Genomic DNA, 21,531 nt, shown 5'->3' on the forward strand with positions numbered 1-21,531 from the left:
ATGGTAGAGGAGTACGATTCTAAAATTCAGAACAGTGTGTGGGATGTTGTCCCTAGACCTTAGGGTCAGTCAGTGGTGAGTTCCATATGGCTTTACAAGGTAAAGTAGTCAACGAATGGCAGCGTTGAGAAACATAAGGCATGGTTTGTTGCCCGGGGTTTCTCATAGGTCGAGGGGATCGACTCCGATGAGACTTTTTCTCCCGTAGCAAGGCAATCATCGATTAGATCGATGTTGGCACTATCAGCTCAGATGGGGTGGAAGATCCACCAGATGGATGTGAAGACAACATTCCTCAATGGGAAGATTGAGGAGGAGGTGTACATTGAGCAACCAGAGGGTTTCAAGACCTTCGATCGTGAGTCGCATGTGTGCCGACTCAAGAGGGCTTTGTATGGGCTGAAGCAAGCACCCTGTGCTTGGTACACCAGGATCGACAGCTATTTCACCGGGTTGGGCTTCAACAAGAATGAAGAAGATTCGAACCTTTATCACATCATGGTAGAAGGTAATCCATTGATCATTGTTCTTTATATTGATGATTTGATTTTGACAAGTGATGATCAGCTGATACAGTCTTGCAAGGAGGATCTTTCAAGAGAGTTTGAAATGAAAGACATGGGTCTTACGCACTACTTTCTAGGCATGGAGGTGTGGTAGAAATATGGTGAAGTATTTATGTCTCAAGGCAAGTATGCCAATGAGATACTCAGGCGCTTTCACATGGAGAAGTGCAAGCCCATGCAGACTCCTCTAACTGGGAACTAGAGGAAGGAGGATGCTACTTCAGGTGAGGTAGTAGCTGCTACTGTTTATTGGCAGCTGGTGGGTTCACTTATGTATCTGGTGAACACATGACCTGACTTATGCTTTGCGGTGAACCAGCTGAGTCAAGCTATGGTTCAATCTACCAAGTTGTTTTGGAAGGCAGCGAAGCATGTGCTGAGATACCTCAGAGGCACATCTCAGTTCAGATTGTGGTACATACGGACAGAGGGAGTGAAGCTTTAGGGCTTCACAGATACGGATTGGGTAGGGAGTCCATCAGATAGGAAGAGCACTTCTGGAGGAATCTTCAACCTTGGTTCAGCTGTAGTTTCTTGGTACAGCAGGAAACAGAGGTCAATTGCACTTAGCTTAGCAGAGGCTGAATACATGGTTGCTAGTTAGGCTGCATGTGAAGCCATTTGGATGCAGAATATTCTAGTGGGATTGTTTGGTTAGAGGATGGATCCTACAGTGATCTACTGCGATAATCAGAGTTGCATCAAACTCTATAAGAATCCAGTTTTTCATGACAGGTCTAAGCACATTGATATCTGGTATCACCATCTTCGAGAGTATGTGGTCAAGAGGATCATGTTGTTGCAGTATGTTTCGACTGACGAATAGGATGCAGATATTTTGACTAAGGCATTGTCAAAATGAAAGTTCGAGTTCCACAGAGACAGGATTGGGGTTACTGATAATCCCTTTTTTGTTGAGAGGGAGTGTTGAAAATAGCAACAAGAAATGATAAATATAGAAGTGCTAAAGTTAGTACTACTATAAATAGCATTTCGGGATACCTTCCTATTTTAGTCAGTCCCTAAAATAAAATAGTGAAGTAAAATTCGAATTTGATCTTAGCGACTATTTGTAAAATAATTAATTAATTCACCATTAGTTAATTAGTTTTAGAAAAGCAAACATGAAGTCTATGTGGGGGCATGCAACAGTTTCTCCATTAATTGAGGAATTTATCCATCAATTAAAGAGATAAGGATGAGTTGTAATATTGAATTGTAATTAGTTGGCTCAGTTAACTGAGTCAAGTCTAGTTAGATTAATTCAAACAGTTTGTTGAATTAATTGTGAGTTCAGTTAGTTAATGCATGCATGCATGTAACTGCTGCACTTCAGATAACTGAATATTCTCTCATAAATAACTCATGCATGTCAATTCAGACAGAGACCCGTTGAGATCAGATGGAGGGGCAGTGTACTATCAGTTGCTAGAATATTCCATTATGAATATCCCTTGCATGCAAAAGGAATTCTTTCCTTGAGGATTGTGCAACTACTTCTTCATATTTTGTGAGTGTGATGAGTCCAATTCACACATGTGGCTTCACTGGACCCCAAGAAAAACTGTGCAAGGAAATAGGAGGCTTGAAGTGCTTGAGGAGGACATATACTATGTCTATTCAGTCTGTGAGCTGTATTGTTATTTTGCAGAGAGATCAGGATAGCTTTAGAGCTGATTCTTTTTGTAACTTGAACAAGATTTCCACTTGTATGATAATACATAGATTGGAGTTTTAGGTTGAGGCCTTCCCTGGGTTATTTCTTCTGTGTTATGTGTGATTGATTTCTCATTCTCCGTTATATGTGTTTTGATTGATCGTGATCAATTTGATTAAGCTTCCGCAAAGGTTATTGTAGAAGTAGATCTTGTATTTTGCTTTAGTCTATTGCATAATCTGTTGATCTATAGTGGGAACTTCTACAACCCTTTTGAGTAATTTTATGTTTTTCCTCACAAACTTCTCGACTAGATCATAGGATCCCTGTGGTTCCTTCCTCCAAATGGTCAACAATTTACATCTTAGTATCTTGCAGATGTGAGCATGGCCTTCTAATAATAGAGACACAATCTTTTGCATGCTTGTTTTGACATGGTCTGAATGAGTTGATGTAATACTGGTGTAAAAGTTTTGGAGCAACTAAAAGATCAACTCATCACATTCCAAATTTAGTATGAATGTGCCAAAGTTGAATTATGCCATGAGTTTTAAAATTATACACTGCTTCTGAAAGGTGGGAAGCATGATGTTATTCAATTCCTTAAGGGCTTCTACTATAATCCGCAGTATATCTCTCATGAGATCATTGTTATAGGGTAGTAGTGGCAACATTAGAGATATGATCCTGCTGAGACAAGAAGCAATTGTGATCCTGACCTCTTCACAAGGATGTTCCCAAAGTTTGGGTTGTATCAATGCAAGCATGGATGGCTTGAGAGCCCAACTAAATTTCTTCCATTCTGGCTGCCCTACCTTAGAAAGATATGTGTCTAATTCCTCCAACTTAAGAAGGGAATTTCCTGACTTTATACACTCCAACTCAAATCCAAGTGCAAAGAGATACTTGCTTCTGACATCTTCCTTTCGTATATCCTTTGACTGTTGAAGGATAACATGGATATTTTGAGAGAAAGGCCTGTTGTTATGCTCTTGCTTATGATATGCACATTGTTGCCATTTCCGATCCACTGAAGTATTGTAGCCTAGAGGATTGGCTAATGTATTACCATGTCGATTTCTAAGTTGCTTCCAAAAATAAAATGATGAAATTATTAATGAATTCTGATACTTAGTTTTTTTTAAGCCTTACGAATATGCAGCTGCACTATCTTAAATTTAATGATAATTAGATGGATCATATAACTCATAAAATAAAGGAATGAGCTCATGGGTCACCGTGGAATCCCACCAATATGCTTTCACCTGAAATAGACCCACCATAATATCATTGCAATAATCTCTCATTCTGTCGCTGCAAGTTAAGCGATGTTGGCCCTCAAGAGATATAATACCTTAAATTTTAATTGGTTGAACAACCGAATGGTAAAAACTTTCTTGACAGACAAAGATGAAACATTGTGCTCTCTGCAACATTCTATGGCCTTTTGTATGGATCCACCTTATATGGTATTCGCACCCACGAACTTCAGTCCACGGCTCTCAGTCCTGCTCACCTATTAGTCAGTCCGCTATTTGACCTAGTGTTATTTGATGTGGCATCATGACCTAGCAATAATGCAGACAAGAGTATGCCCCCCACAACTTGGTTTCCTCTGTTGTGATTTCTACTTACACGCTGCATGAATAGCCCAAGGTTTAGTCAATTTAGCAAGGAATGCAATGATCCTCAAAACCGTGGGAAATAAGTGATTAGAGCATCATTTTTTACTCTTCACTCCTAGAGGGAAACGATGAATCAAATCGATCTATAGAGAATTTCAACTTGGTCATGCAGTCCAAATGGAGTCATGCAATTTCATATTGTGTGGCTTCTGCAATTTGATTCTCTCCTCAGTCTTTGACAAGAGTCAATTACACCTGCCCCAACGAATCGATGCTTGATGTGTGGGTTTCTCAACAAAGTCCACCGCCCCTGTGCAGCCTGATCAATAGCTCTCGGTCCTAGCTCAGTCTACTGATGTGGCTCATGGTCTCTTTGCAACTCGTTAATGTTGTTAATGGCTTCGCGATTGTGAATAAAATCAATAGACAACCCCTGTAATAACTCTGTTTTGACCGTCAGCTTCCAACAACTAAGATATCCCTGCGATATTTTTGACCTAGAAGCTATCAGAGCCTCAGAGCTCTAGCACCACGTATTTAATGCCATGCCCCCAATCAACTAAATATTTCTATGGTGCCAACTTGGAACAACAACGAGCACATCCTTCACTACTTCAATACTTCCCATCTGCGACCTTAACACTCACTCCCACTTAAGCACCTAATTCTATTGTCTAATGTGCTAAATCTCCTGATGACAGGTCGGTTCTCACATTTACTTAGGTCTCACACCCTCCTTAACCCACTGTTGTTGGATCTATAACCGTGTACTCAGTGGGGTTATACAACTCCTTCATGCTGGTGTTCTAACTCTTGATCTTGCCCCCTAGCAACCTCTTCATCATGGCTCTATCATTTTTTGAGATCTTCTCCCTTCGATGTGCGTGGGTCCAATTGAATTGGGTCAATCTGTGGTTCAATGATCCCCTTCTTGGAATGGAGTTTGGCTTGATTGAATTATAGGGACTGGTACCTTTGAAAGATTGTGCTCTCAACAACTCTTTTCCCTAAAATTGGATTCTCATCTTCACAACAAGATACTTAGATTTCCTTGATAGCACCAACTCGGCTCTTCCCCAATATAATGCTCCAGTAAAATTCAATGGGATTTGATCTTCAAAATTTATCCTGCAAATAAACTCAATGATGAATAGAGCAATTTTTTAGAATGGTTGGCTAAGGTGGCAATGGATAACCACCAGAATTGACATCACTAAAACTCAAATTTTTTGTTTGTTTTTTTGTTTGAAGCTCCCTGCCCCAATATTGATCTAGATCCGTTTCTTGAACTGGCAGTAACAAAAAATTCAAAATAAATCAACAGGATCTAGAAATGTAGCCTTTATTTATGTTAATAATTCTAAATGGTACATGCCCATACAATAAATCTCGAACCCCTACAATGGCATGCACAACTACTTATCAAAAAGAAAATACAAATGTATTGAAGCATAATCGTGGACCCTAGATGAATCCATCAGACAAAATAACACTCACGAGGTTTTCGTCCTTGGGATCAAAATGGAACTAGCCACGACAAGTTCTCAAGAAGAATACAACAAGATAGATAAATGATCCAATGGCTAGCTCCTATCCCCTTTTATAGGCTTTATGGATTCTCTAGAAGCCTTATTTTATTATTTCCCTCGAAAAACGAAGGAAAATACTAGGGGCAGTTACCATGGGAAAATACCACAGTAAATACCATGGGTAGGTTTCATCCATTTTGACCATATCCAAGAAAAAAGGAATATTACAGGTACTTTGGCACTGCATGTCCTTCTAGTACATGTCTGAGTTGTCCTGAAGTATCCTCCTTCCTGCACATGCATTAATGAACAAGACCCAAACCAATAAACAAAAAAAATACTTACACTATCCTGTAAAAGCACATGTAGAGATGATATTCAAAATTAAAATGTAAACACTAATCATACATACGTTGTTGTAGTAGACTTACCCTTGATAGTTGATGTGTGGTCCTTACTGTAGTGATTCTTGAATGCATATTTTTTCATGCCTCCTAGGAGTTCGATATTGAATCTGTCGTATCTATGTAATTTCAGATCTCCAAGGTCTGAAATTGTCTTGTGGTAGCCCTATGTGTCCTCTTTCCAACCCCACAGGTCTAATCGATATAGGATTCTTCAAGAAAGAGTTATGCCCAATCTCCCACGATGACCTTATTATAAACTAGTTCAGTAGAGAAAACTTGTATGAAATGCCACATGTCACTGTTTCGACCTTCGGCCCTGAACATTATACACAAAAAACTACAGTCCTTCCTCCTTATCGCGCTATCTACGAAATTTAAATCCAATGCTCAGAGAGAAAGGTATGACGATTTTACCAAGGTCACCTGTTTGACATGGAATTCGGGAGCCTACAAAAACCCTAACTTCCTAAGATTATATCTCTGACAATATAGAAAACCAAGATCTGAAATATGGTAACGAGGTTCATCAATATTTTGGCTCAAATGGATTTTAATTTCAGCGTTAGAAGCTTCGTAGAAAAATATTAATAGCGAACATGCCATGATGACCTATTTGAAGTAGCGAAATCCTAGAATCCAAGGTTCTAAACTTCCTTCAAAACAAACCTTCAAACTTGATCATAATTTTATACCCTAACTAGACCTCAACAAAACCTTAAACTCCCTGCAATAGTTCCTGCATTAGAAGCTCATGAGGGCCAAAAAATTACAAAGGTCTTCTCACCAGATAGCTCGTTGAAAGTACTTACAAGAGGAGGATATGAGGGTCATTATTTATAGAAATGTCTTGAGTTATATATATAGAGAGAGAAAGAGAGAGAGAACTTAAAAATTTGTTGTGGATTTTCTAGATTATTTATTTTTTTATGTAAATATATTTTAAAAAATAAATAATAAATATAATTAGATTGAAAAAATATTTCGGTGATAACCACATTGGAGAAAATATCATTGACGTGTTTCGAACCAACTAGTGTGGTTCGTCTTTTAATTTATTTTTAAAATTTTAATTTTTTTATTTTTTATGATTTTCAATTTAGTTATGGATCAAAGAAGCCTAAGTTTAGAAGAAAAAAATGCAATTTTAAATATCAATTTGGGAGTCAATTTTAGTTTTTAATCTAGAATTTTTGGGCTAAAGTTCTTGGTTTGAGGTCACATTTATCATTAAGTCGGTAAATATATTATCCTTGTGTATTGGAGCCATACTCTCTCTTTCTGGAAAAAATCCCTTAGCGTCGAAAGGTGCACATAGCTCAATTGGGGTATAATTAGAAACCACATTTTTTTAAGTATTTTGTTCTTTTGAGAAACACAATGAGTTAGGCTCTGAACTATTTTTTGAGTGATCTTTCTCAAGCTCTTCCTCATCAACTTCCTCTTAGGGTCGAAGATCTTCAAATATACTATTGGAGAGATGGATAAGTGTTGTGATAATCTTATCAACGACATAAGTGATCCACTTATCCTGCATTGTAAATGAACCTGTTAATTAGACTGTGTGTAAACTCAATAATATGCTTTGAGATAAGCCATGCAAGTAGTAATCAAACCATTCCTCAAAATTCATGTAGGAAGATCGACATTACCGTGATAATTTTAATAACACATGAATAAGAATATAATTTAGCCATTTCCAAGCATACATAGTTGAGACATGTTAGCAAGTTAAGTACCCCTTAGGCTACTGTCACTTATGATTTCTTGTTAATTTTGAATGCACCTTGCTCAATATTACTTTGAGAGGTTGAAATTTACTCTGAAGTCTGTTTTGATGATGGATGAATATTTTGGGCTTTTGAGTAACATTTAACAAAATTCCCATACTCATGGAAAATGTTCCATTTCAAAAAAATATACACATAATATAAGACTTGTATATAACTCCAGCCCTCCAAATTGAGTTAAATCACCTCAGGTACTCCTTATTCAAAGTCCATTTCCAAACAAATTCTAACACATGTGAAAAGTTTTCCCTTAGGTTCAATGTAAGTTATGTAACACCCAAACTTTTCTCTAATAATTTTGAAGGAATCAAGGGCCCAAAAAATGCCAGGGAGGTGTGGTAACTTAATCCAAATAGGAGCAAAAGAAATTTCCATATTTGGGTTAAAGTCAAGAGTCCAATTGAATAGATACATTTCTTTGTAACCAATGAAAAAGGGACCAAATCTAAAGATCAAGTCCCTATCTTCTATATTTTTAATTTGATATTGGATTGAATCATTACATAAATTTTCATCCATCTCAATGCTCATGGAGTGGAGAAATCAAAGAAGTTAGCTTATAAGAACAGTTGTTGCAGCAAGACCCAATTTGGAGAATTAGGGTCTAGAACATTTCAGGGCTTATTTGAGGCCTTAAATGGTGTTTTTTGGGGATGAAACTTTGCCACATAAGAATTGCACCCACTGACGCTATTCTACACAAAGAGACATTTCCAACAATCCAAGAAACAAGTCAATTGGAGTTCATATGCAAAAAAACCCTCCCAAAAGTTCACCTATCATGATGAACCACCATAATTTGTTATGATGCCACATCAACCCCCATTATTCATGGAAACTAGGGCTAGCCACATGAACGTGATGAAGAAGGGTCTAGAAGGGTCAATATTGTAACTCTAGTTAAGATTTTGAGGAGTCAAACTTAATGACTAGTTGGTTATTGGGATATGTTATAACCTGGCTACTAGGAGGAAAAGTGGTTCCATTTTATTTGAGTGCATTTTATTCCATAGTTGAAAAGAGTAGATGAGAGTGAATAGAGAGAGAGAGAGAGAGAGAGCATAACATAGAGTGTTTGTGTTATGTAGCATCCCACCAACCACAAGTCTCACTACTATGTATTTGCACCATTTCCATTTAGAGAAAGAGAGCGCAGAGCAACCTCACATTCTAGCTGAGTTTTCTCCTAAAAGGGTTTCCCACAACATATCTTGTGTTCATTGTGGTTTATGAGTCTTTATATTTCACAATTCTCTATTTTTCGTATTTTATCTATTGCATGCACAAGCAGAAAACATTAACTCAATAAAACCATAAATATAGGAAAAATAAACCCTCATAATATAGATTTTCAAATTTTAATATATTTTTGTCAAATCTATTGGGATGCATTCTCCAACAAAATATCCACAACATTTATGTGTTTTTGTAGTAATAGGTAGAAACAAAGTTTTGAATAATACAATTCTTAGGGGTCCATCCTTGAAGAGTACTAGGGCTATGCCAAATGTTAGTGAACTTATTAATTAATCATCTCTTCATCATGATTTTGATGTTCAAATTTTTCATAGTGTCCTGCATCTAGAGTGGGGATGGAACCCACCCATTTTGACAAATCTATATTTCTTCTCATTGAGATTGATTGATAACATACCAACAAGAAAAAACTCAACAAATCTAAAGTGCAAGCCTAAGGAATCAAAAGGTATAGAGAAGAAGACAATAATATTTGGAAATCTGAAGTTGACAAAATCACATAAAGATCCATCCATAGAATTGGGATGAGGGGATTAGTTATCTGCAGACACTACTCATAACTTCACTAAACTAAAATGACATGACAAAAACTAAAAATATCCTAACCACAATAGAAACACAACCTCTATCTCAAACAAAAGTTAACAAAACTAATATCATTAATTTAGTTTTGAAAACCGATTACAAGAAATCTACAAAATGAAAAATACATTGAAAAATTAAATATAATTATTTTATATTTTAAATTTTTAATTATACAATTTCAATTTATTAAGTTTTTTAAACAAATATGTTTCTTTCGCATTTATCTATATAAAAATAAAAATGAACTTCAATGACAAAAAATGAAAAATTTATAATATTGTTATAACATGAACTTACAAAATACAAAAACTCACTTTCAATGACCATCCACAAATATCACTATTTTGAAAACTCTAAATTTGTTTATCCTTATTAATAAAAATAGGTATAGATGACGGGCAATGAAGGGGTTACTTTATCAATATTATTATTTATTTGGATGTGTGTTATTTGTATATAGATATTTAGTTCAGAAGTGTATTGATTTATGTAAATCAGATTTAATTTATAAGTAAAAATAAAATTATAACAAATATTTGTATTAACGAATAAAATAAATAAATTTATATAAATAATTAAATATCTGTTTTTATATATAAATAAAGGCATAAAGTCATTTCTCGAATTCCTAGATATAATCTCAAATATTATATTATATATATATATATATATATATATATATATAATTATAATATTTGAAAAATATATAGATTAAACTTTAAATTTTAAAATGATAAGTCTTTAAATATGATTAAGAGTTTTAAAAATTGAGAATTTCAAATTATTATTATTATTATTATTTTTCTTTTTTCTTTTTTTTCTTTTTTAGAGATGAATTTTGACTTAAAGATTTTTTAAAGATTTGAACTTATTAGCTAAAGGTTTCTCTAGAGACTTAAACCCAATAACTAATCCACTAAATATGTGCCTTCACCATTTATACTAAATTTCTTCAACTATTATTTTTAATATTTTGATACAATGAAATTTCATTATTTTTATATAATATTTAAATGGTTATTTTTTATATTAATTTAATAAATATATTGTATCAATATTTTATTGTGTAAATTTTTAACTTAAAATTATTATTATCAAACATATAAAAAAATTATTTTAATTTTATATTTAAAAAAAATACACTTTCCAAAGTAAAATTACTTATGTTTTTTTCTATATTTTAAATAATTTTTAACAAATTTTAATATAATTTTATGTTAAATAAATTTAAGTCAATTTTTTTTGAATGAAAAAAAAGTGTCTAAGCAAATTATATATATATATATATATATATATATTCTTGTCTAAGATTGGGGCATGAACTTGTAAGAACGAGATACCTAACGGTACCACGCATTGATTCGAAATAAAGCATTTAGAAGATCAGATTTGATTGGTGTAGACAAATTAGGAATCTAGTGCGCTTTTCCTCTTGGGAATAATCTCTTGACCTTTAGGCTAACAAATTTTTATTGCTTCTCTTCATCTATGCATTTTCTGATATAATTATATTTAAACAGACAAAGCTTGTGGTGGTGCTGGAGGAGATTGGGGCAGAGTTGTAGGTGGCGGGGCAGGAGTTGGAGGAAGATTAGGCGAAGGTGCTAGTGGTGTAGCTGGAGGAGAATTTGGCAGAGTTAGTGGAGTGGGTGGAGGTTTGGGAAATGGTGCAGGCAAAGGGGGCAGACTGTTATATCATAAATTCTTAAATAGCATTGGTTTGTTTCATAAATAAAGATAATGGTTTCAAGCAAGAATAAACAACATTAGTGTGTGATATGAACAAATGGGGATTCTCTACATATTATAAAATGATAATTTTCAGTTTTCACTTTAAGGTTTCACATGTAGGCCATTTCCATTCAAAAGCTATGGACATACTTTCTCTGGGATTTAAGGTCTATGAAGATGAATCGTGATGTGATAATTTATAGTTTTCACTTGAAGGTTTCACATGTGAGCCATTTCCATTCAAAAGTTATGAACAAACTTTCTCTGAGATTTAAGGTTTATGAAGATAAATTATGATGTGATAATTTATAGTGTTCACTTGAAGGTTTCACATGTGACAGTTTTTGATCTCTTGTATAGTTGCTGAGAATGGAGGAAACTGGAGTGTGGGTCAATGCCAGCTTGTATGTTTGGGATGGGCAGTACTAAAACAGAGTCAGATACTGTTCCTTGACAAGGCAACTGCTTCAGTTGAACTACAACAAGCATCATGTACTATCCCTAATAAGGTAGTGGCGAACAGTGTGGAGCAAGCATACACAAATCTGCCTAGAGCACCCTGTGGATGGCGGTACTTCTAAGGTAGAAATCACTTGGTCTCTCTAGTTTCCTCTCACAAGTCCTCACGATGTGATTTTGGTTTTGATTTGTCATAACTTTAGGTCGCTATATATTTGCTTGAGTTTCCAGGTATTCTTTCATTCCTAGGGTGGATGTATTGTTAGGCATATTGGTAGATCTACCAATATTACTACATGCCGGGTAAAACACGTAAGGTATTTACCATTAGATTGGATGGTTTACTCTCCTCTAGTATCTATCCTTAGACGTGGGGTTTAAACTTGGGTTACTCTTTGTTGGCTTCCATTCATACCCTCTCTTTAGAATGCCTATACTGTTCCTGTATGACATTCTCTCCCTTTTTAAATTGGAAATATTTCACATTTTGATGATTCTCTGTATTGTTATATACATTTTTATCTGCATTTTTCGGACTCACATGACATCTACCTTCCAACGTCCTAATGCCTATCTGGACTGAGATTCTCACACTTGTTTGTCCTCAACATAACTAGGGGGAAGGATCTTGTCTGCGTCCAAAAAAATTATATCCACTTTGGCAACATTGGGTTAATTTTTTCATCATTTCAATGCCTTGCAAGACATTTGATTTCCAGGTTTGTAACAAGTGTTGGACTTGTTTCGGGTGTTGTTGTTGTTGTTGCTGTGAAGGAGTATAGGTCTGGTCACCTGGTCATTGTCTCTGGTTTCTTTCTGTATCTCTTGGTGGCTCAGCTATGAGTGCTGGTGTACTGGGGGGTATTGGTTTATTCGATGTCGGATTTTACTTTCCTGATAGTTTTTTAATTTTCTTGTCGATGGTTGTTCGGATCACTCTATTTTGAGATGACTTGGGTTTGCATCACTCATTATTCTTTGTCACACGTCTACTAACATCCTGGATATTGGAGATTTTGTGGCGTTAATTTGGATTGTGCATTCCATTTTATATTTCCAATCATTTGTATCATTCTGTTTTCGGATGAGTTTCGATGGCAGTATATCTCTATTGGCGGGATGTGGGTTTATGTTCTGTAGGTTCTTGTTTCGGGTTTGGAGGTTTGTGGATCCCTAGGCATTCCTGGCGGGGATTTTATGCAAGGTACACCTATTTCTGCAGGAGATCTATTAAGCAAAGAATCATCGAGCATGCTGCTGACATTAGACACAATCGATCCGCACATTAGCCCTTGTCGAACATGCAGAGAAAACAAAACATCATGTCTACATTGAAGAATCCAAAGTCATTGCTCGGGTCGATCATTTCCACCACAGGAAACTCAAGGAAGCAATTGAAATTGAGAGGCATGCCAGAAACCTTAATAGGGATGATGGCTGGAAATTAAGTAAAAGTTGGATTCTAGCTCTCTCCTCTTGACTCTTCCCTCCCTCTCCTTTATCCTGTTTGATTTTCTATTTCTCTCTTTTAGTCTTCTAGTTCCCCTCCCCCCCCCCCCCCCCCTTTGTTTTGGTTTATTCCTTTAACCTCATTTTCTTAGCTTGTGATTTAATTTCTAATCTCATTGGTTGACCTAGCCTCTCCAAAAATGTTTTAATTTTCTTAGCCATCCTCCTTTATAATCTAGGTTAGTTCTTCCCCGCAAATTGTGGTCTTATTAATAACTTTCTTATTAATCGAAATAAAAAATTATTAACTGATTCCTAGACCTAGAATACCTTGGATTAGTCAAATCCCTAAAAGATCACATTATATAAATTAATTCTAAAAATTAATATTATTAAATTAATTATTTACAATATCAAAATAAAATAGTTATTCATAACTAACTAAATATTAAACCATTTAACATATAACATTCTTATTGTAATAATTAATAATATTCTACTTTGAAATATTATCATATTTACCTTAAATAAATCAAACCCCAACAAATTGTTATTTATTTTTAATATTCTATTTATATAAATGATTTAGCCATTCCCTAATAGATCACGTTATATAAATTAATATTATTAAATTAATTAATTTATAATATCGAAATAAAATAATTATTCATAACTAACTAAATATTAAGCAATTCAACACATAATACTCTTATTGTAATAATTAATAATATTTTACTTTGAAATATTATCAAATTTACCTTAAATAAGTCAAACCCCAACAAATTATTATTTATTTATTTTTAATATTCTATTTATAACATCGAAATAAAATATTTATTTATCACATAATAGATAGTTTTTAACTCTGTAACAAAATAACCAACAACTAACTCTGGGCAATGATGCATCCATACTATTTTCTCACCTTGTCCTGAGGATAAACCACATTAGTTGGTTCGAAACGTTGACCCAATCTTAACGATGTGATTAATCTGAAAGACTGATATCTACATTATGGATCACAAAAGTCTTAGATCTAACAAGTTTGTATATGTCGATCCACGATGTTTGGGTGCACATGATAAGAGAATTGCATGGATGCTGAGCGAAAAGGAATACAGAGGTGGATTTCCGCATCACATTGAGCGCTAATGGGAGGACACTCACCTAGTGCAACGGCTAGATTTCTGGGGTGTTCCATTCCGGTGTCTTATTTGTCATCATATTGGACATCTTATGGCACAGTGTCCACGCAGACTGGGTGGCAAGAGTATGTGACACAAGAGATATGGTTCTCTTTCGAGGGAGAAGGCAGAGGCTCATTATACTATTTCTATGAACGATCATGGGGAGGCTTATTACCTGGGCGATGCTCGATGATTATCAAGTACTCTGCTTTATTCTCACCCTTTCCATTCCACTGATTTTCATTCTGTGAAACATGATGAATCTGCCCCCTTACTCGTTCCTTCTTCCCCCTGGACCCCAGTAGGTTTTGGTACACCTACGGTTGATGACACCTCACCACCTCCGTTGGACCGGATTCCCCTTACCCCTCATGTTGACTCGGCTCTTCCGAATATTGTACCACCCCCTCCAATGTCATATGATGCACCCTCCACATCACATATTACATATATTCTTGCGACCTGCCCTACACGCACCTCTCAACCTATCCCGGGGAATAGGACCCGATCTACATCGCCTATTCACCCTTATATTCTCCCACCAACTCAGTATATAGTGACATATATTTCCTTCTCCAGAAGAAGACCTTCGACCTACATACTCTCACCATACACAAGCCTCCAGGCACACCAACCCCCCACATCAGTCCATCCTCGACGGGCAATATCACCGTCTATTGAAAACATAATTGGGAGAGTAGACACTTCCGAGGACATGCACAACCTCCTCCATTTTGTTCTTCCGATTCACATGACCTCATTGACGTTCCTATTGCATCTACTACCTCCCCTCAGGTCCTTAGAGCACAGATGCCCATTCTTGAGCTAAGATGAACTTCATCCTGTCAATGAACATTCGAGGTATGGGGGCTGCTCGAAAATATTTAGCTCTCAAGGAACTTTTTCTTTCATCTCGTCCCTATATCATTCTTCTATAGGAAACTATGAATTATGCACTTCATGTGATTGAATATTTCAGGAAGATGCTCCCCGACTGGCACATGACAGCGACTGAAAATGCATGCCTCTCGGGGGTTTGGTGGCTCTTTGGGATCCATGTTGGGTTAGGGTGAAGGAATACTCATGTTTTGCGGGCATTCTCCTTGTTGGTTACATCATAGGTTTACCAGGCTGCATACATATATTAAATGTATATGCACCATACAGAGGCCAGACCTCCTTTTGGAATAAAATTGTTGCATCAGAGATTTTGGGACTGGCTTCCCTTGTTATTTCTGGGGACCTGAACTGTACCATTGGTCTAGATGAGGTATGGGGGAGTTCCAGAAAAGTGGATGCTTTTGCTGCACAGATTAAAGACATTATAGCTGACTTTAACCTTGTTGATATATGTCCTCCTTCGATTATTCCTACTTGGGACAATGACAGGATGGGAGACAGATATGTGTTGTGAAAAGGCTTGGTCGTTTCCTATTATGTGAACAATTAGTTGAGCGCCTCAGGTCTGTACAATCAGATATTGTGAATAGTTATATCTCAGACCATCGTCCCATTATCCTTCTCTGGAGACGGAGGGATCTCAGAAGTGGGATTCATTTTAAGTTTAACCGTGTGTGGCTGGAAGACCCGGATTTTAACTATGCAAGAAGTCTGGAACTGGGACAAGGTTTGGAATAACTCTCCCATGACACATATTCTGGGGAAACTTCGGTCCCTTAAGATGGAGGTCAAAGTATGGGAGATTAGGAAATGAGGTCAATTGAAAAAAGATATAAATGATATCTTGGTGGAGTTAGATGCTATGCGGCCTCAAATGCTAATGCATAATCCCCCGGGTGCACTCAAGAGTCATACTCATTCATTGGAACATAAAAGGAAACAAATTCTACAAATAAATGAGACAACCTGGTCCCTTAAGAGTAGAGCTATATGGATCTGGGAAGGGGATAGAAATACTAAATTCTTCCACAGATTTGTTAATCATAGAAGGAAGATCAACTCTATATGGGAGATCACTGATGTAGATGGGACCCAATTTCATACGCAACAGGATATTAATAGAGCCGCAGTACATCATTTTGAGAGGGAATACTGATGCAAAGATTATGTGAATGCTAAGGACCAAATATGGGGGGTGGATTTATATCCATCCATGTTCGACGAGGAGGAATTCCTGGGGGTGCTCAAATCCTTAAAGGGAGACAAGAGCCCCGATCCAGACAGGTGGATGGTTGAAATTTTTACTCACTTTTTTGACATTTTTCAACAAGATCTACTCGATATGGTGGAGGAATCGAGAACCACGGGCTACATTCATCCGCATATAATTTCTACCTATATAGCTCTCATTTTGAAAAGGACATCCTAGACTACCTTTTCAGATTGTAGACCCATTTCTCTCTGTAATCTTATTTATAAGATCATATCTAAAACTATTGCCACCAGGATTAAGCACACACTATCAAAGCATATATCTCTTGAGCAGTTTGGGTTCTTGAAGAACAAACAAATACATGATGCAGTGGCTATTGCTCAGGAGAGTTTACATTCGATCCATGCAAAAAAATCAAATGCCGCTATCATGAAGTTCGATCTCTAGAATGCTTATGACTACCTAGACTAGGAATACTTGAGGATGGTTCTCCTCAAAATTGGAGTCCAAGTCAGGTGCGCTGAGTGGATCATGGCTTGCGTCACAAACATTTGATACGTTGTTATTATTAATGGTTATCCCACTAACTTTTTCAGGGTAGGGCAGGGACTCAAACAAGGTTTCTCATTGTCGCCATTATTATTCATATTGGCAATGGACAGGCTCATTTTACACATCAAAAAAACTATGTCAGATGAACACATTGAGGCACTGGCCCTGGGAAGAGATATTAGGATATCACATAGTTTTTTTGTTGACGATGTGCTCATCATGGGGATGATCAATAGGTTTGCATGGCTGACTTTATTTCATATTTTTGCAAAATTTGGGAGTGCAACCAGACTATACATGAACCTTCAGAAGTTTATCATCCTACACTGTACGTGTGATCCAGGGGTTATTGCATACATCCATAGACTTTTTGGGGTGGAAACTGACACATTGACGGGGGGCATGAAATATCTTGGTTATCATATTAAGCCCTGTAGTTACAAGATAAATGATTGGATGTGACTTGTGGAAAGTTTATATAAAAAGATCACTGGATGGGAGTTCAGAAGTTTATCCTTGGGAGGTCGTATCACACTGACCCAATCAGTGATCACACAACTGGGTGTACACTGGGCACATTTATATTATCTCCCCCACAGTATTATCCAGTCTTTGAATCGGATTATGGAAAAATACATCTGGTCTGGTGCGATACACCATACCAAATTCCACCTTGCTAAACTAGAGCTTATATCCCTTCCTAAATGCTTGGGTGGCTGGTGGATATTGAATCCGTGGAGATTTGGAAGGGTGTTATTGCATAATTCATTATGGAGGGGTATATTTGGGTATGGCATATGGGGCAAGATCATCATACACAAGTATCAAAAGGACCATGATTTTACTACTTGGATGCACAAAGGAAGTATTGGGATTGCATCGGGGTCAACCATTTGGCTTAGTTTCCAAAAAAATCAGTAAATGGTTCTTGCAAAACCTATGTTGGAGACCGGGGATAGGGCATCGGATAATAATCGGGATTGATAGTATACTTGAAACATAATATCTCAGAAGGCCTTGTCCATTACACTAGCAGACGAGGGATTTTATTTTGGAGCTAGGCCATATCCGAATGGCAGGGTCATGTTCCGATTTGGAAATTGGCGTGGGAAATGGGACTGGATGGGCAGTTGGCTCGTGAGTGGGATCAGATTCGAATAGGTGTGAAATTAGTTGGGGTCTATCAAGAGGGAGGCGGGGACCAGATTGTATGGATTGGAAAAATGAAGGAAGGTGGCGTTATGGTAGTTAATGTATACAATACCCTCTGCTACCAGGAGGCACACAACAATGAGGTATGTTGGTTCTATGCATTCTGGAAAACTAAAATTCCCACTAAGATGATACTCTTTCTTTGGCTAGTTTGGAAAAATAAAAATCTAACATGCGAGAACCTTCAGAAGAGGAATTGGCAGGGGCCGGGGATTTGTATTCTGTGCAAGAATGCGGAGGAGGATAATGGCCACCTCTTTCTAAAGTGTCCTATAACAGTTCAGATTTGGAGTTACATTGCATGTTCCATTGGTTTTACATACAACCATTATGACAACATTTCTAAATGCTTAAGATGGTGGAGTAATCAAAACCCATCATGGTGGTACATCCCACTTTCTTTTTTCTGGGAAATATGGAGATGGTGCAATAAAATATTTTTTGATAACTGCAGGGATAATGATGTGCGGGTGAAGGGCCGTACTATAAGGTGGTATACACTTGTTAAACAACATAACTCATGGCCAAGAAGAATAACAACAAAAAGACATGCCCTGAGATTGAGTATCCAACTAGATTTTTTGATGGTGCGATAGAAAGGAACAACTGTGGATGCGGATTCTAGATTTCTATATCAGAGGAGCAGGAAATATGGGTTCATTGTGGTGCTGGCAGGGGCACAAATATGAAGGCTGAAACAGTGGCACTATGGGTCCTTCTTTGGTTCTCAATTTATCTAAACATCCCTTCCATTCACATTTTTGGGGACTCTCAGATCATCATTAAATATGTAATGTGATGCGCAAAAGTAAATCAGCCACTGCTACATGGCTGGCTCAGGCAAATTGAGAATCTTTGGGCCACATTCAGGAATTATACAATGAGGCATATTGGGCAGAAGTTTAATAAAAATGCGGACCATCTATCTAAGAGGGGGCTACAAGATGAATTGGATGGGATGCACATAAAATTAAACTCGGCGATACTATGGTAGAGGTCAGGGTACTTCCACTTCCGAGATAATATCCAAGCTCTGGAGGAGCACACATCTGAAACTTTTTGTTTTTATTTTTATTTTCAAGGAGTGTTATTTGCTTGTTCTATGCCGCTTTTTCCTGTACATAGCATGTTGTTCATGTAGATAATAGATTATTACAATCCAGACAAATATGACCCAAAGTTGGGAGCTGATATTCTTGCATATTATACCATGTGGTACATAGTTACAAATTAGACATATTTATTTTGTGCAGAGAAATTGGGATGGACAGATACAATGACAGTATTAGATAAATCTATGATGGTGTTGGCATTATAAAATGCATTATGTACTGCATTTTCTAAGAGATATACATAATGCTTTTCTCTTACTGAAAAAAGACCCTCTTTGGGATTTAAGGTCTACGAAGATGAATTGTGACATGGAATAATTATGAATTAATTAAAAAGTAATAATAATACCTAGTTTTAATTTTATTTTCATATAACATTTTTTGTTTGTTTGTTGAATTTAAATTAATAATAATGTTACATAGTTATTTTTTTTAAATATAATAAAATCTATGTTGAATTTTATTTTGTTTTGAAGCTTCTTTAATTTTGAAATAATTAATTCCTTGAACACTTTCAATGTTTAACTAATTTATTGAATAGAAAACAACATTGAGATCTAATTGATTTCAAGAAATGTTTATTTCTCTGGAAACTGAGTTGTGAAAACCACAATTTTGCCCAAATAATGAATTTTGCAAGAAAATGTTGAAGAAATTTAATTTGGGAATGTTTGAATAGTTTTTTGATAGTGGAAATGAATCTAGCACCATCAACTTAAAATCTGAAAGCTTGGCGTGTCTAACTTGGATTTCCAAAAAATCCGCGATTTTTCTCATAATTGTGCTAGAATTTCCAATTTTTTTTCCGAAATTGTGACCTCATTAGACTCCTGCTAAAGCATCTAGCAGAAGTTCCGAGAAATTTTGTTTGTGTGTTTTCTAATCTTAGCATCGACCCAATATCATGCATTGATTAGACATAAAGCATTAAGAAGATCAGATTTGATTTCCCTATTGATTTCCCAAGATAGAGGGCATCCACCGACATAAGAAAATGTTATGCATCTCATTCATCTATAAAACAGTTGGCATCATGCTTAAAATTTCAAATTTGTTTTCCTCGTCAAGTGGAAATTTGATGACGGTCAATAATTTTTCATGCATAATTTTACATTTTAAATATATTTGTGAGTGTTAAATTTTTGTTGTTACATGCAAATTTTGTATAACAATTGGAAGGTAGGTTTAAAGTGGTCATTCTTGAAGAAGAAAGCACAATAACTTATTAGTCTAACTCTATAGCACCAAAAATATATTGAGATTCAAGTGATTCTTGAAAACCACAACTCTATAGAAGTGACACTCCAAATAAAATGTCATGTAAATTAGAGAAGGGATAACACCTATGTTATATATGTTAAATCTTGATATATTAAGTAATTAATACCTTAAAAAATATGTAATTATAAAACTTAAATTTTGCATTCTTGCATGTGTTTTTTTTGTAAGCTTGGCAATACCTTTCTATTCCATTTTCATAAAAATCAACAGGCAAGTTTTACATCCATATCAATCAGGATTAGATGACCTCAACTTTCCCTTTGGGAAACTAGGTCTATTGGCCATCTGACTGCATTATAAGTTGTCCAAAACTTTAAAATCCTGAGACTGTCTAGTATCACTATATATGTCTGATTCTCTTTAATTTTCCTATTATCTATGTAACTAAACATCAAAATCTGTAAATCCATCTTATTGACCTCTCAAAATTTTAAAAAAGAACCATGCTAATTATTAAATTACTCATTAGATGAGTCTATGAGTGTCAAATATTTAGCACTAGACCCCGATAATTCGGTCTGAGGGAGGGCATGGGATGTGCTTCTCTGTGTGACTGAGGCGAGAATTTTGTTGTCGGATCTAATGTTGGATGAGTTGAAATCCCTTGTGTATTTCCTGCAAGTCTGATTCAGCCTTAGATGATCCGGCAGAGGAAGCCATCATTTCTTTTTCTAGAGTATTTTTCATTATTCAATATATATATATTATCTACTGAAACTGGGTATACTGACCTCTAGAATGGCTTGGGTAATGGACTAGGGTCTACCAGTCATCCATGTCTAGATCGATATTTTTTGTTTTTTTGTTTTTAAGTTTGACTCCCACCCAAAGATCAATTGTCGGCCCTATGGAGGCGTGTTGACCTGGTAAGCCTAGGCGGCCTCTCGAGTCAAGCTTGAAATACTGTGACACCCTCTACCCCTAGTCTGCCATGATTAGGACTATTGACCCCCCTGTCTTGCTCCATTGTTTCGGCTTCAGTCTCGTCCCCCCGGCCTGTGTTCCCATTGTGTGAGGAGGGT

The sequence above is a fragment of the Pinus tabuliformis genome, chromosome 8, assembly GCF_031772625.1.
Source record: "Pinus tabuliformis cultivar Carrire ecotype Pingquan chromosome 8, CPIR1, whole genome shotgun sequence".
In the NCBI taxonomy this organism is placed as follows: domain Eukaryota; kingdom Viridiplantae; phylum Streptophyta; class Pinopsida; order Pinales; family Pinaceae; genus Pinus; species Pinus tabuliformis.